The sequence below is a fragment of the Heloderma suspectum genome, chromosome 15, assembly GCF_057233095.1.
Source record: "Heloderma suspectum isolate Gila_16-S chromosome 15, 16-S_ref, whole genome shotgun sequence".
Lineage (NCBI taxonomy): Eukaryota > Metazoa > Chordata > Lepidosauria > Squamata > Helodermatidae > Heloderma > Heloderma suspectum.
In genome coordinates this window covers 11,530,995-11,544,176 of record NC_139472.1, presented here as the reverse complement: position 1 = coordinate 11,544,176, position 13,182 = coordinate 11,530,995, and the positions used below count along the sequence as shown (strand labels likewise).

Here is a 13,182-nt window from a genome sequence, read left to right as displayed (position 1 = left end):
TGGAAACACAGCAGGGACCAAACGGTTAAAAAACCCTACTCCCAACACTAGAATCCCATCCAGATCAGGGGGGCTGCACTGTCAGTTTGTGGGGGGAGAACACTCTGCATTCAAGGTCACATGTCGTTTGGCCTTCAACCTTAAGTTTGAGAATGTAAGGGGTTAAATGCGATGGCTTCTAGCCAGGAACGTGGACAGCTGTTGTGTGGGCATGTCCAACTAAAGTTTGTCAAATCAGTTTCCTCTTGCACAGGCCCTATGTTGACCCAATTTCCTAGGAGAGTTTGCTTCCAGGGGCTAAACTTGGAGCTATCTGATTTGCCCTGGAATGTTAAAGCACTGGATTGACACCCACAACACAAATAGTGTGTGCATGTGTGTGTTTTGTCACCACAAAGATTTGTGCTGCAAGGAAGCCCTTGCTGAGTAGAATAAGCTTTTTCTAAAAACAACCATCCACTATTTTAGAAGCAGGGAATGACTGTCTTAGCTGGTACATTATCTCAAACTATTTTAATGCCCAAGGGAGACATTGGCCAGTCTGTCTGTCCAATGTACATGTATGGTCATTTTTGGAAGGTGTCAAGATTCCCTTATATAGGTTCCCCATTTTGCACAGCAAACAGATGTGGTGTGTGTATTCTCTTCATTCAGATATCCAGTATTTTCGATCTACCTATAAGAAACGAACAGGGCAAACTATGCAGAACATTGCAGTCACCTGATTGCACTGGAAAGCCTTCCCCAATCTGGTGCCCTCCAGATGTGCTGCACTACAACTACCACATCTGGAAGGCACCAAGTTGGAGAAGGCTGGCATTGGAAGAAGAGAATGGAGTGCTTAATCTTTCCCCTGCCTGCCACTTTCCAAAGGCATCTCCCCCATTAATACATAGTTTTTACCAGTGTCCTGGAACCTTGTTTACCTTGCTAACATAGGTCTGGAACTCAACTAGGGATGTAGGAGAAATTTGTTTCAGTTTATTTTTTTTATCAGGATTTACCCAGTTCGCACCTTCCAGACCGAACACGGAGTCAGAGCCAATCTGCAGTCGAAGTCTGTACATTTCCAAGCTTGGAGTATGATTTGTGAACCCCCAAAATGCATACATACATTTGAAAAGAATGTGCATGAGAAATGCGAACTTTTGAAAAATGCACACACAAAAATGCTTTAATCAGCAAGAGGAGAATGTGTGCGTTTCAAAGCACAATTGATGCATACACTTGGGGGAAAATGCACGGGTTTTCGTGTGAAAAAAAGCTCACAATCTGATACGGTACTGAGTCAGAATGAATTTGAGATGGAATTCAGAGAACTTCAGTGAGCTGAAGCTTTGCTGATTTGAACATCCCTAAACTCAACTCAGGGTAAAAGCAGCGGGGGGGGGGGGCAATTTCATGAGAGAAGTGACTGGCAGGAGAATGGTTAATCACCCCCTTCTCCACTGTAAAGTGCTTTAGAAAGAAGGGTGATGGGCTGCAATGTAACATAAGAACATAAGAAAAGCCCTGCCGGATAAAACCGAGGGTCCATCTAGTCCAGCATTCTGTTCACACAATGGCCAGCCAGCTGTTGACTAGGAACACACAAGCAAGGCATGAGCACAGCAGCTTCCTCCCGCCCATGTTCCCCAGCAACTGGTGTACACAGGCTCACTGCCTCTGGTACCGGAGGTAGCACATAGCCATCAAGACTAGTAGCCATTGACACATAGTTCAACCCTCAAGTTTATATACAAATGCACTCTGACGACCGTTCAGCTGAGTACATTTCTTTGCGATTTCAATTTGGTGGTCCAGTACAAATGATAATAGAAATAATAACATTGACAATAGAACCACGTTAAGACTGTCATGAACCGGGAAGGCTACCAATACAAAATTTGTGTGAGAGCAAATGTTATGAACATGTGTTTGTGTGTGTGTGTGTGTGTAAGATAGAGAGAGAAAGAGAGAGCAGAAAGGAGAGCAGAACCACAAAAATGTTTTATATGTACAATAAATTTCGCAAAACATATGTCGCAATGAGCATATTACCAGAGTCAATTAGATGATTGCACTCACTCCTAGTCCATTTCCAAGCTCAAACCAATTTGGATGGCTTAAAAAAAATTCATAGGAGGGAAGGGATCCGTGCAGAAATGAAAGGAGAAAGCATCTTTAAGGTGGGCTAAAATATGAGTTATTTCTTCAGCGCAAGGTCAGCCAGGGACCTTCATGTGTTAACAGAGACTTGAACTCGGCACACACACACACACCCCTAAGCAAGTCCCACACTCAGTCCTCTCTTTCCGCCTGAACTGTTGCTACTCTGCCTCTGGTGCTGCTCAGCATTTCCTCCCCTAGTGTGAAGTTCACCATGACAGCCTTTTCTTTGCTTTCATCCTTTTTTCTGCTGTCTGCTCCACCTCTCACCTTACCAGGCGCATGGAGCTGTTTGCCTGCCAGAAAATTCTGGGCATCTGCAGAGCTGCATCCCTGCCAAAGCCTTTGAAAGTGTCTCTGTGCATGGCTGCCCCCCCTGCCATCCTCCTTTTCCTCAATCCTGGTCTCCTGAGACCAGGCCCTGATTGGCAAATGCCGTGCCTGAGGGAGCATAAAATTTTGTTTGTGAGGAGAAGCAGCTCTGTGCTTCCTTGTAGATAAACGTGACGTTCTGATACAAGGTGAGCATGCACTGCACTGTGCTTTCTGCCAAGTGGGAACAGTGGATGTGCAGAGTGGGGAGACCACCTCATATTAGGCTCCAACAATCAGGTCACGGATGTCCTGGTTGGAGCGTTCTAGTGGATTCTGCGCCACTCCTGCATCAAGTGTGAAGGAGGAAATTTAAGAATAGCGCAGGGGTGTAGCAAAGACTTCATATACAGCAGCTTCCAGATCCTGTGCCTAGTTTGCATCGTGGTAATTTTAGACCCCGGAGTTAATAGTCTTAGCATAGACAGCCATGTTGTATTACTTCAGTTGCGAAGGACGCAAATAATATTTCTCTCCTTCCCCCAGCATTGCGCATTCCATGCTTTGCAACTGCTTCTATATTCCTGATACATTAGAGCAAAAAAAAAAAAAAAACCCACCCCCAAACCAAACAAAACTGTTTGCCAATCCTGATGAAATACTCTTGAGTATGTGCAGTTTCGCCTTTTAAACTCACTTAATTCATAGCATTGTTAGGACCACAGGAATAATAGGAAGTTTCCTTCTGCTGCCCTGATGCAAAACACTTTGGAATAAGCATCATTTTGTGAGAATATATTTTTAAAGTTAAAGGAATAAAATCAGCGTGTGCAACCCACTGCCCCCTGATTTTAACACGTTTTTAAAAATAAGAAAAGGTGTTGCAGACACTAGGATCAGCCCCAATATGCCCATGTTGGCTCGGGTGCTGAACACCTCCCATCACCTGCCACTCAAGATGAACAAATCTGTTGGTTTTGGTTTCACCCAGATTCAGTTTTGTTCACTCTCAAGTTCTTTCCATCCTGTTTATAAAGACATTTGCAAATTTCAATAAATTCTTATCAAACAACAAATGGAACCAAATCCTCACCCATCTGCTCCAGCCAAATTCAGTAGGTACATCCATTTCTAGCATGGAGAGGACCATGTTATACTGTCTGCCAAAGATGAGGAGCTTGTCAGAAGAAAATGAGGTGGCAACCCTAAATCAATACCACAAACATGGTTGAATACACAGGGATTCAAAGGCAGACTTTTAAAAGCTAACCTCTCAAAGCCCTGTGCCTGGATGGATGAATCTGTCTGTTTCACTTTCTCCCACATTCAATTTTTTTAAATCTCAACTTCTTTTCATCCCGTTTATGAAGGAATGTGTGAATTTTGGTAAGTTCTTATCAAGAAACAAACCCATTGAAATTCTCGCCCATCCGTAACTCCCCACGTCTCTTCTGCTTTGTATGTAGAAGGTCTTATGTTCAATCCCCATGTTCCTATGTAAGAACATAAGAAGAGCCATGCTGGATCATACCACGGGTCCAACTAGTCCAGCATCCTGTTAAGAACATCAGAAGCGTCCTGTTGGATCAGACCAAGGGTCCATCTAGTCCGGCGTTCTGTTCACACAGGGTCCAACCAGCTGTTGACCAGGAAACCACAAGCAGGACATGAGTGCAACAGCACCCTCCCGCCCATGTTCCCCAGCAACTGGTGTACTTAGGCACACTGCCTCTGATACTGTAGCACATAGCCATCAGGACTAGTAGCCATTGATAGCCTTCTCCTCCAGGAATTTGTCTCACCCAATTTGGCGGCCATAACTACATCTTGGGGTAGCGAATTCCACAGTTTAACTCTGCACTGTGTAAAGAAGTCCTTCCTTTTATCTGTCTTGAATCTCCCACCAATCAGCTTCATGGGCTGACCCCATTGGGTCCTATTATTATGAGAGAGGGAGAAAAATGTCTCCTTATCCACATTCTCCCCACCATGCGTAATTTTGCACACCTCTATCATGTCTTCCTTTACTGGCCTTTTCTCCAAGCTAACAATCCCAACTGTTGTAACCTTGCCTCATAGGGGATTTGCTCCAGCCCTTCGATCATTTTAGTCATGGGGGGTGGGGCTGGACTTGGGGTCTAGGACTTCAGCCCTGTGGTCCTCCACAGCTGCACCCCTACCTGGAGTCTTCTCTTTAAAACTGGGCTGTTGAACTTCTTTCACCCCAAGGACTGAATTCAACCTCAGAGAAGTTCTTGGGGCCCACATCCCTTTAGTGGGTGGGGCCAAAAGGCAAAGGGGGCGGGGCCAAAAACACCAGCCTATTTTAGCTTAAAGCTCTTACTGTCAGAAACTTAACCTTAGGAGAGGCATTTATACCTGTACACTATGCTCAGCATCTAAAGCCTTCTTCTGGGTGCCTCCTCCAAGGGAGGCTCGGAAGGCGGCAACAATGGAAAGGGCCTTCTCAGTGGTGGACCCCTAATTATTCACCAATGAGTCCCGCCTGGCACCAACATTGTTATCTTTTTGGCACCATATTTAGACCTTTCTCTTCTCTCAGGCATTTGGCAGCATATGATGAGTTTTAATCAAGTCCTGGATTTGTCTTATGGCTACGGTTGATTTCTTAAAGTTGTTTTAGATATTTGTTGTCTCTGTGTGTACCGTCTGTTTGTCTGTTTTTATGTAAATGATTTTAAAACTTTGTTAAACTTCACCGGTGCCAGGTGAAGACCTTTTTATTCTCCCAGTATTTTAGCATCTTAGCTTCCTAGTCTTTTAGCTCTGGTGTTTTAAATCGGTATTTTAAATCTCTGCATTGCTGCTAGGTTTTATTATGGTTGTACTGTTATATTGTGGTATTAAGCTTTCATATTTTATATTGTTTTATACTGCACTTTGTGGTTTTAATTTTTGTGAACTGCCCAGAGAGCTTTGGCTACTGGGCAGTATAGAAATGAAATGAAATGAATAAATAAATACATAAATAAATTTAATCTTTGTAAACCAGTGTGGTGTAGTGGCAAAGAGTGTTGGACTGGGAGCCGGGAGATCCGGGTTCTAGTCCCCACTCGGCCATGGAAGCTCACTGGGTGACTTTGGGCCAGTCACACACTCTCAGCCCAACCTACCTCACAGGGTTGTTGTTGTGAGGATAAAATGGAGAGGAGGAGGATAATGTAAGCCGCCTTGGGTTCCTTGCAAGAGGAAAAAAGGTGGGATATAAATGCAATAATAAATTATAAATAAATAAACCACCCAGAGAGCTTCGGCTATGGGGCAGTATAGAAATGTAATAAATAATCCCTGCTTTAAAAGATCAGGAAGCAGGGATGGGAACAATCCTTCTCTGTCTGAGACCTGGAGAACTGCAGTCTGAATAAACAATATTAGGCCAGATGGACTAATAGGGGCGGTTCACACAACACACTAACCCACACTCAATGGTTGAGTTTGGGTTGTTGTTGAACAGTGGGTAGTTTGTGGAACCGTGGATTAGCATGTTGTCTGAACCCATGACATTTTCCACAGGGTGGCTTGTTAACCATGCAGTGTGGCTTATTAACCACGCTGCACAATCCAACAACAAACCGTGGGTTCTTGAGGGGACGTGTTTGAGAAAAATAAGCCACACTGCATAGTTTACAAGCCTCCCTGCGGAAAATGACTTGGGTTCAGACAACATGCTAACCCACGGTTCAGCAAAAAAACCACGGTTCAACAACAACCCTCACTCAACCACTGAGTGGAGGTTAGCGCATTGTGCAAACCCAGTCATAGTCTGAGGAACTTCTTCTGTTCCTTAATAGCCTGTTTCTAGTTGTGTAGAGAACCTCATTCTAATGCCACAATCCCTCCCGCTCCCGTGCATGTTCATTGTACCTACTTTGAACAGCTGGAAGTGGTCGTCTCCCTCTCCCTCACTCACACACACATACACACACACACACACTTCAGTGGTTTTTCCTCAAGGAATCTCGCTGATGGCTGCCAAGGGACTCTTGGATGCATGCTGCCAAAACTTTTGGGGGTGGGTGCGGGTGTTAAGGCACAAACCACGTTGGCCAAGATGATTGAGCATCCCCATTGCCCCACATGAACTGAGCACACAGCCGCACATTACATGGCAGGATCAGTGGGGGAGCGCCTTCTTGCATGCATCCCGGGTTCAATCGCTGGCAGGTTTTCACTTAAAAGGATCCAGTAGCAGGTTATGGAAAAGGGTTTTTTCTGCCAACAACTCTGAAGAGTCGTTGTTATTCAGAGAAGGTAATACTGGGCTGGATGGACAAATGGTGTAAGGCAGGTATATGACCTGGCATAAGGCAGCTTCCTAGGTTCCATTGCGCTAATAAATTGTTTGGTGCTTTTTGCTTTTTTGTTTTGTTTTAAAGATAGATGTCTCAAATCTTCCTATTGACTTTCTAATTAAGAATCCCCAGAACCTCACCGGAACAGAGTTTGAAAAGTCACTGGTGTATTGCTTGTTTGTTTTTAGTGAGTTGCATACCAACTTCTTCTTTTATGAGTTTTTAACAGTATGTTTCCATAAATGTGCCAGATTGTCTTTTGCACGTCACCTTGAGTGATCATGATAACACAGCATAAGAAGTACATGACATTTCGGTCCTTGAAGCCCTTTGCGGAATGGAGTTTGCTGCTGTGACGGAGGCGCAGTGCATCCCCGCCCACCCGGCTGACTTTGCCTGTGTGTTTTGTCTGGTGCTAATGAGCTGTGCTGCTTTAGCCTTTGTGTCATTTTTCTAAATTAAATTAACAGCAAGTGTGCCTTGTTGCCCAAACTGTGGCTGTGCATTTGAGTGGAGATCCTAACACAGTAAAGGGAGGGGTCTCCAGCACACACACACCCAGCTTGGGCGCCCGGGGGGGGGGCACAGTTTGCCCTCTGCATCCCAAATAGATACTCCATTTCCTTTCTACCTGCCCTGAAGCATCTTGTCGGCTGCTTACTCCCACTTCTTGTGTGTGTGTGAACAGATTGAATGTCATTAGGCACAGCTGAGGCTCAGTAGGGGAAGATAGACGCTTGTGCACGCATACACGCACACAGTTCTAGCAAGGGAAAAGAGAACAAACTGAAGAGAATGAAGATTGCTCATAAGACACTGCAGAGGAAATACACCTTTATTTTTATTTTACTTCTGACCAAAGGGGCCTTTTGCAGCTGCACAAGAAGCAGAAAGCCAACAGGTGCAGGGACAAAGGAGACTGCACCTCTGGACAGTGAGGAGGGGGACTGCACCTGTTGAATTTCTTCCCTGCTTTGCACCTCTTTAAGCACCTCTGCTGAGGGAGAGCTTAGGGGTAAAACAGGCTTGGGAAGTTGGCGTGATTTTGTTGTAGGGAGCGCCCTCAGGCAACACACCCTTCCTGGGGGCTCTTGAATTGTGAGGGGTGCTGTTTCCTTCTTGACCACCGGCCAAGATATGGGGGATTACCCCACCCCATTGGGATGAATCTCCCGTTTCCTGGTGGAAGGATGCCTGGAAGGACCAAAACTCAACCCTGTTTGCATTCCAAGCCTGACCTTCCTGCTTTAAAGAGCTTGAGAACTGGAGAGGCCTCCTATTTTCCTGACGAGTGCTGCAGCCTAACATTTCCAAGCGGCAAATGGACCTTCCCGGTTTCTGTGGGGGAGAGACAGCAATCTGATTCACCTCCTGCCTATCTGTGAGCTGCATCAGGTACCTGACCAGTTCAACCACAGATGCTGCTCCTGAATCTTAGTCCTCTGGCTGGTGGGTCGGCCCAGACTGCCTCTCCCTTCTCTATGGGTGTATCCACACACGCAGTTTCAAAACGGTTTTAATAGTCACTCCTGTTCCCTGGAGAAACCGGGAAGCCGTAGGAATTCTAGAGGGAATCGTCAATGAGGAGAGGGGGCTGGGCAAAGGATCCTCCAAACGGTAACAGAAGGAGGGGGCAGCCCTGTGCCAACTAAGATAAGACGATGACCACTGGCACATCAGGAAAAACAGGGCATTGGTTTGCATAACATGTGCATATGCTGATTTATGTCTGGATGCGGATTTAGAAATAATTACTAGAATTCAAATAGAAATATAATACAGCTTTTCCTGCTTTTCCTGGAGATGTCGGGTATCAAACCTCGGCTTGTTAACCCCGTCATGCGTCCCCGCTGCATGCCAGCCAGGTTTCCCTAATTACCCTTGCTGGTGCGACTTGCACTGTCGCCCATTTTAAGAAGGATGCAGACAAGCTGGAGAGGGTTCAGAGGAGGGCAACGAAGATGATCAGGGGACTGGAAACAAAGCCCTATGAGGAGAGACTGAAGGAACTGGGCATGTTTAGCCTTGAGAAGAGAAGACTGAGGGGAGATAGGATGGCGCTCTTGAAAGGTTTATGATTCTGTGATTCTAAGTCCTTGAAAGGTTGTCACAGAGAGGAAGGCCAGGATCTCTTCTCCATCATCCCAGAGTGCAGGACACGGAATCATGGGCTCAAGTGACAGGAAGCCATATTCCGGCTGAACATCAGGAAAAACGTCCTGACTGTTAGAGCAAGACGACAATGGAACCAATGACCTAGGGAGGTGGTGGGCTCTCCCAACCTGGAGGCATTCAAGGCGAGGCTGGACAGCCATCTGTCAGGGATGCTCTGACTTGGATTCCTGTCTTGAGCAGGGGGTTGGACTCGATGGCCTTGTAGGCCCCTTCCGACCCTACTATCCTATGATTCTAACCACATTGCAGGTAAGCAGCCTGTCCTTAGTGTGTGTGTGTGTGCGTGCGCGTGCACGCACGCGCATGCGCGCCTGTCCCTGCCCCAACAAGCCATGCCGCCCAGTTTTGGATGATATAGCAAGCCATGCCAGGAAGGGTAACTAAGGAAATCCAGCCAGCACACCACTGGCACACGCAACACAGGAAACAAGCCACGGTGGCTTATTCCCTTTGCTGCGATGGTTTGAACTGGATCTATACATGCATGTGTATGAGAGAGGGCTCTCTGTGTGGGCGGAGTGTGTGTGTGTGCTGTGCCATTCAGCCTGTATTCTCCCAATGGAACTGTATGGTTTTGCCATTTAAAAAAAAAACACAGCATCTCCATTCCTTGCCAAGGAAAAAGCAAAAGGCAGCTGTCCCCATGCCAAAGTGCGGTACTCACGCAAATAGACTACATCTGCAACACAAGAAAACAAAATGTTTGTTTTGCTGGCTATTTCCATAGTAGAAATTCCCAGCTTAACTCTTCTTTTCTACCAGTGTTCCGAGGGGCCTCCTGCTTTTACTCTGCGTGCACAGTGCAAGAGATGGGTCAGCCAGCGCCTTGAGTAGCAGGAGATGAAACCCAAAGCTCCCCCCGCTGCCCCCAGGGGGATATTCCAGGCAGTAGGGAGCGGGAGGGAGCCGGGTAGCATATGCTCCAAAGAGGCAGCAGAGTGCAAAGTCATTTGCGGCTGCCTGTTGGGAGACCGTGCCAGAGTTTTCCGCCGGCTGGGCTTCTCCTTGGCTTTGGTCCATTTCTGAACATGGAGCCAAGAAAGATCCAGGGGCATGAGACAAGTTCATCTTCCCACAGTCGCTGTCGCTTTCAAAGGTCAAAGATCTGTGCGTTGAATTAGACTTCAGCGGCTGATCAGCCCCCATTTCCTTTTTCACTTGCCCACTCCTGTGGGCCCATCCTCCTTAGGAGAAAAGCACATGTTATGCTCAACATGGGGCTGCTGCTGAAAATGCCATCCCAACGGCCTTGCATAATGGGTAGGAACCAGTGCTGACTCCAGGTTTGAGCAGGACCTAGGCAGGCACCATCTGGTGGGCTCCCTTCTCCATCGCTGGGCCCAGAAGCACCAAGCTTCTGGGCCTAGCTGCTATTTTAAGTTCCCATAATGCCCACAAAGTAGTGTCAGTCTAGGGCATTCTGGGAGATTAAAAGGGCCGCCAGACTCAACTGCCCCGTGCTGATCAGAGCACAAGAAAAAGTTGAACGCTGGGCCTGGGTGAGCATTAGTGGTGGGCCACACCAGGGAACTGTGGCCCCGGCATTGGCCAAGGATGCCAGGTGATGGTGCCAGTCCTGGAAAGAGCACAGAGCAAGGGGAGAGAAGTGGAAGCAGGGTGTGTCTGTTTCAGTTGCAGAGTCTTTGGCTGAGTTGCGGTAGGGGAAGGGAACTAGAGGGTTGTGCCAAAGGCTTCATGGAAAAGAAGCGATTTCAGTCTCCAGGACTCTTTCATCCAGAGAAAACTAAACTTAGTAGTGCTGCCCCTAGAACATCACATTGCCTGGGGAATCCGGGTGGGTGGGGAACAGAACAATATTTTGTTGACTTCGAGTGAACTAGGGAGAAAGCTACCGAAAAGTTTGTGAAAGCCTAAGTAGGCAAACATCAACTAAAATAATCACATCCCGTGTTTATCCTTGTCTCCATTTCCCTTCTTTCCCCGCATTACCTCCCTTTCTGTTCTGTTTCTAGATTGTAAGCCCAGAAGGGCAGGGACCCATCCTCTCTCATTCTTTGTAAAGCACCAAGTTCATGGATGGTGCTAGGTAATAAACAAATACAGTGCCCTGCTGTAACTCAGCCTAAGCATCTGAAACAGAAACAACTGCATATTTCTTCCTGTTTCCCCCTACCTGCCCTTACACTCTCTGCTGTTTCCCCTGTGTTGAGTTTTCAATTGTAAGCTCCTTGGGGCAGAAACCTGTTCTCTTGTGCTCTGCAATTTGCCATGCACATTGATGGTGCTGTGTAATAAATAATTAATTTTTAAAAAATAATTGTGCATGAGTAACAGCGGGATACATGACAGAAGATAGCACATGAATTAAGTGAGTATGGTTGTTCACTTGCTTTGTCAGGAAGTTAGAATGGAGATGGCGGGAGAGAAATCTACATTCCAAAAGGGGTGAATTGCCTAGCAGGGGACATGGTAATAGTTGCAGATGATTCACAGAAGGATCCACTCTAATGAAAGCAGCAGCAAAAGTCTGTTTCCAACACACCAGGGGTCCCCCTTTTTCACTAGGCTGTTGAAGGGCAAGGAGATGCAGGAATGGTGGAGCGTGGCTGCCAGCTCGTGCAACACCAGCTAACTATAGACAGAAGTTGAGCAGGCAAGCTAAATTTTCAGCCAGGGGTTTCCTTTGCTCTCTGAATGTCTCTCTTTCCGATTTTATCCCGCCACCTGTTCTGGAGACGCTTGAATTTTGTCATCTGCACAGACACAGGAGGACCCAAGACCTGAGCCAGATGGCTTGGGATCAAAAATGCATGGAAACTCCTCCTGCTTCTGCTTTATCCTTGGAAGCAGATAGTTTTCTGTGGCTGCATCACGATGCTAATTAAACACACAGATATCCTATCCAGACCCTCCTCCTCCTCGTTTCCTAAATAGGGTGCAGGCGGGGAGCGGGTGCGGGAGGCGGGGGGAGAGAGAGAGAAGCATGTGGTCTCCAGGACCCTGTGTTTTGTTTCTGTGTCTAAATACATGGATGAATGTTTCCATTGTTAAGTGACGCCTCCCTTTCCTTCACCATTCAGTGATCTTTCAGATGGAAGATATTCCTGCTGATCGGTGCACTGCTTCACATGCACAGGCACAGAACATCTCCAAGTTCTCCACCTTCTCCCAGAATTTACCAAATGAGCATGCGTGTCTCTACAGAATACATCATCATCATCAGTGCTGTCGTCAGGGCAGGACTTTGGGTCAGAAGGAGGAGGAGGAAGGTCTCCAAACCACAGTAAGCAAGGCTGGCTCACCACATTTTGAAGCAAGAGAACCAATATGCCAGCCTTCTCCAACCTGTTGCCCTCTACATGTGTTGGACTACGATTCTCACCATTCCCCAGCTAGCATGGAAAACGGGAGGGCAAAACATCTGGGTGGGGAAAGCCGTAATACGCATTACCATCTCAAGAGCCCCCACTCCCGAGTAAGGCCATTGGGCAGTATCCAACGGTGTCATTCCACAAACTCAAACAGCGCTAGCGGAGCTCCGCTGAATCGTTGCATCGTGCAAGCATTTGCCCGTCACGCTTGCACGACTGGCTGTGCAAGAAGTAGTGCAACCGGTGGCACAGTGGCTTGCACAAGAGTTGTGTGCAATTGGTTGCATAAACATAACGCACAACCCCTTGCACAGTCGCACTTGTGCAAACGTAACTTTACTTGGATTCCTCTCTTGCACGTAGTTCAGACCCTAGTTTCCACTAGCGCAACATCATTTGCGCTAATGGGATGACACAGCTGGGTACTGTCCATTAAGTCTAGAGTGTAAAATTGGACCTCACTGGACCACTAGCAGTTACTGTTATTTTGTATTACGATGTAATGTTTTTGTTGTACGCTGAAACAACAGCGTAATCCAAATAAGATGATATGAAGGGTTGTATATAAATGTTTATTAATCAGATGTTTTGATTAATAAATAAATAAGCTGTTCAGGATCCATGGAATTGTTGTAGATCACAAGCTGAATATGAGCCAACCATGTGATGTGGCTGCAAAAAAGGCAAATGCTATTTTGGGCTGCATTCACAGAAGTCTAGCTTCCGGATCCCGTGAAGTACTCATTCCCCTCTACTCAGCACTGGTTAGGCCTCATCTGGAGTACTGTGTCCTGTTCTGGGCGCCACACTTTAAGAAAGATGCAGACAAACTGGAGAGGGTTCAAAGGAGGGCAACGAAGATGATCAAGGGACTGGAAACAAAGCCCTCTGAGGAGAGACTG

The 13,182-nt window shown here is 46.7% G+C and overlaps 1 protein-coding gene across 1 annotated transcript in view; it reads left to right on the top strand.

The window, feature by feature from the left end:
* Positions 1 to 12,897, top strand: part of MORN1 (MORN repeat containing 1) — a 316,149-nt gene extending 303,252 nt beyond the window's left edge. Inside the window, exon 18 of the transcript XR_014786007.1 lies at positions 11,990 to 12,897. The gene's annotated coding sequence lies outside the window, so the exon portion shown is untranslated. The remainder of the gene's footprint in view (positions 1 to 11,989) is intronic.
* The last annotated feature ends 285 nt before the right edge of the window (positions 12,898 to 13,182 follow it).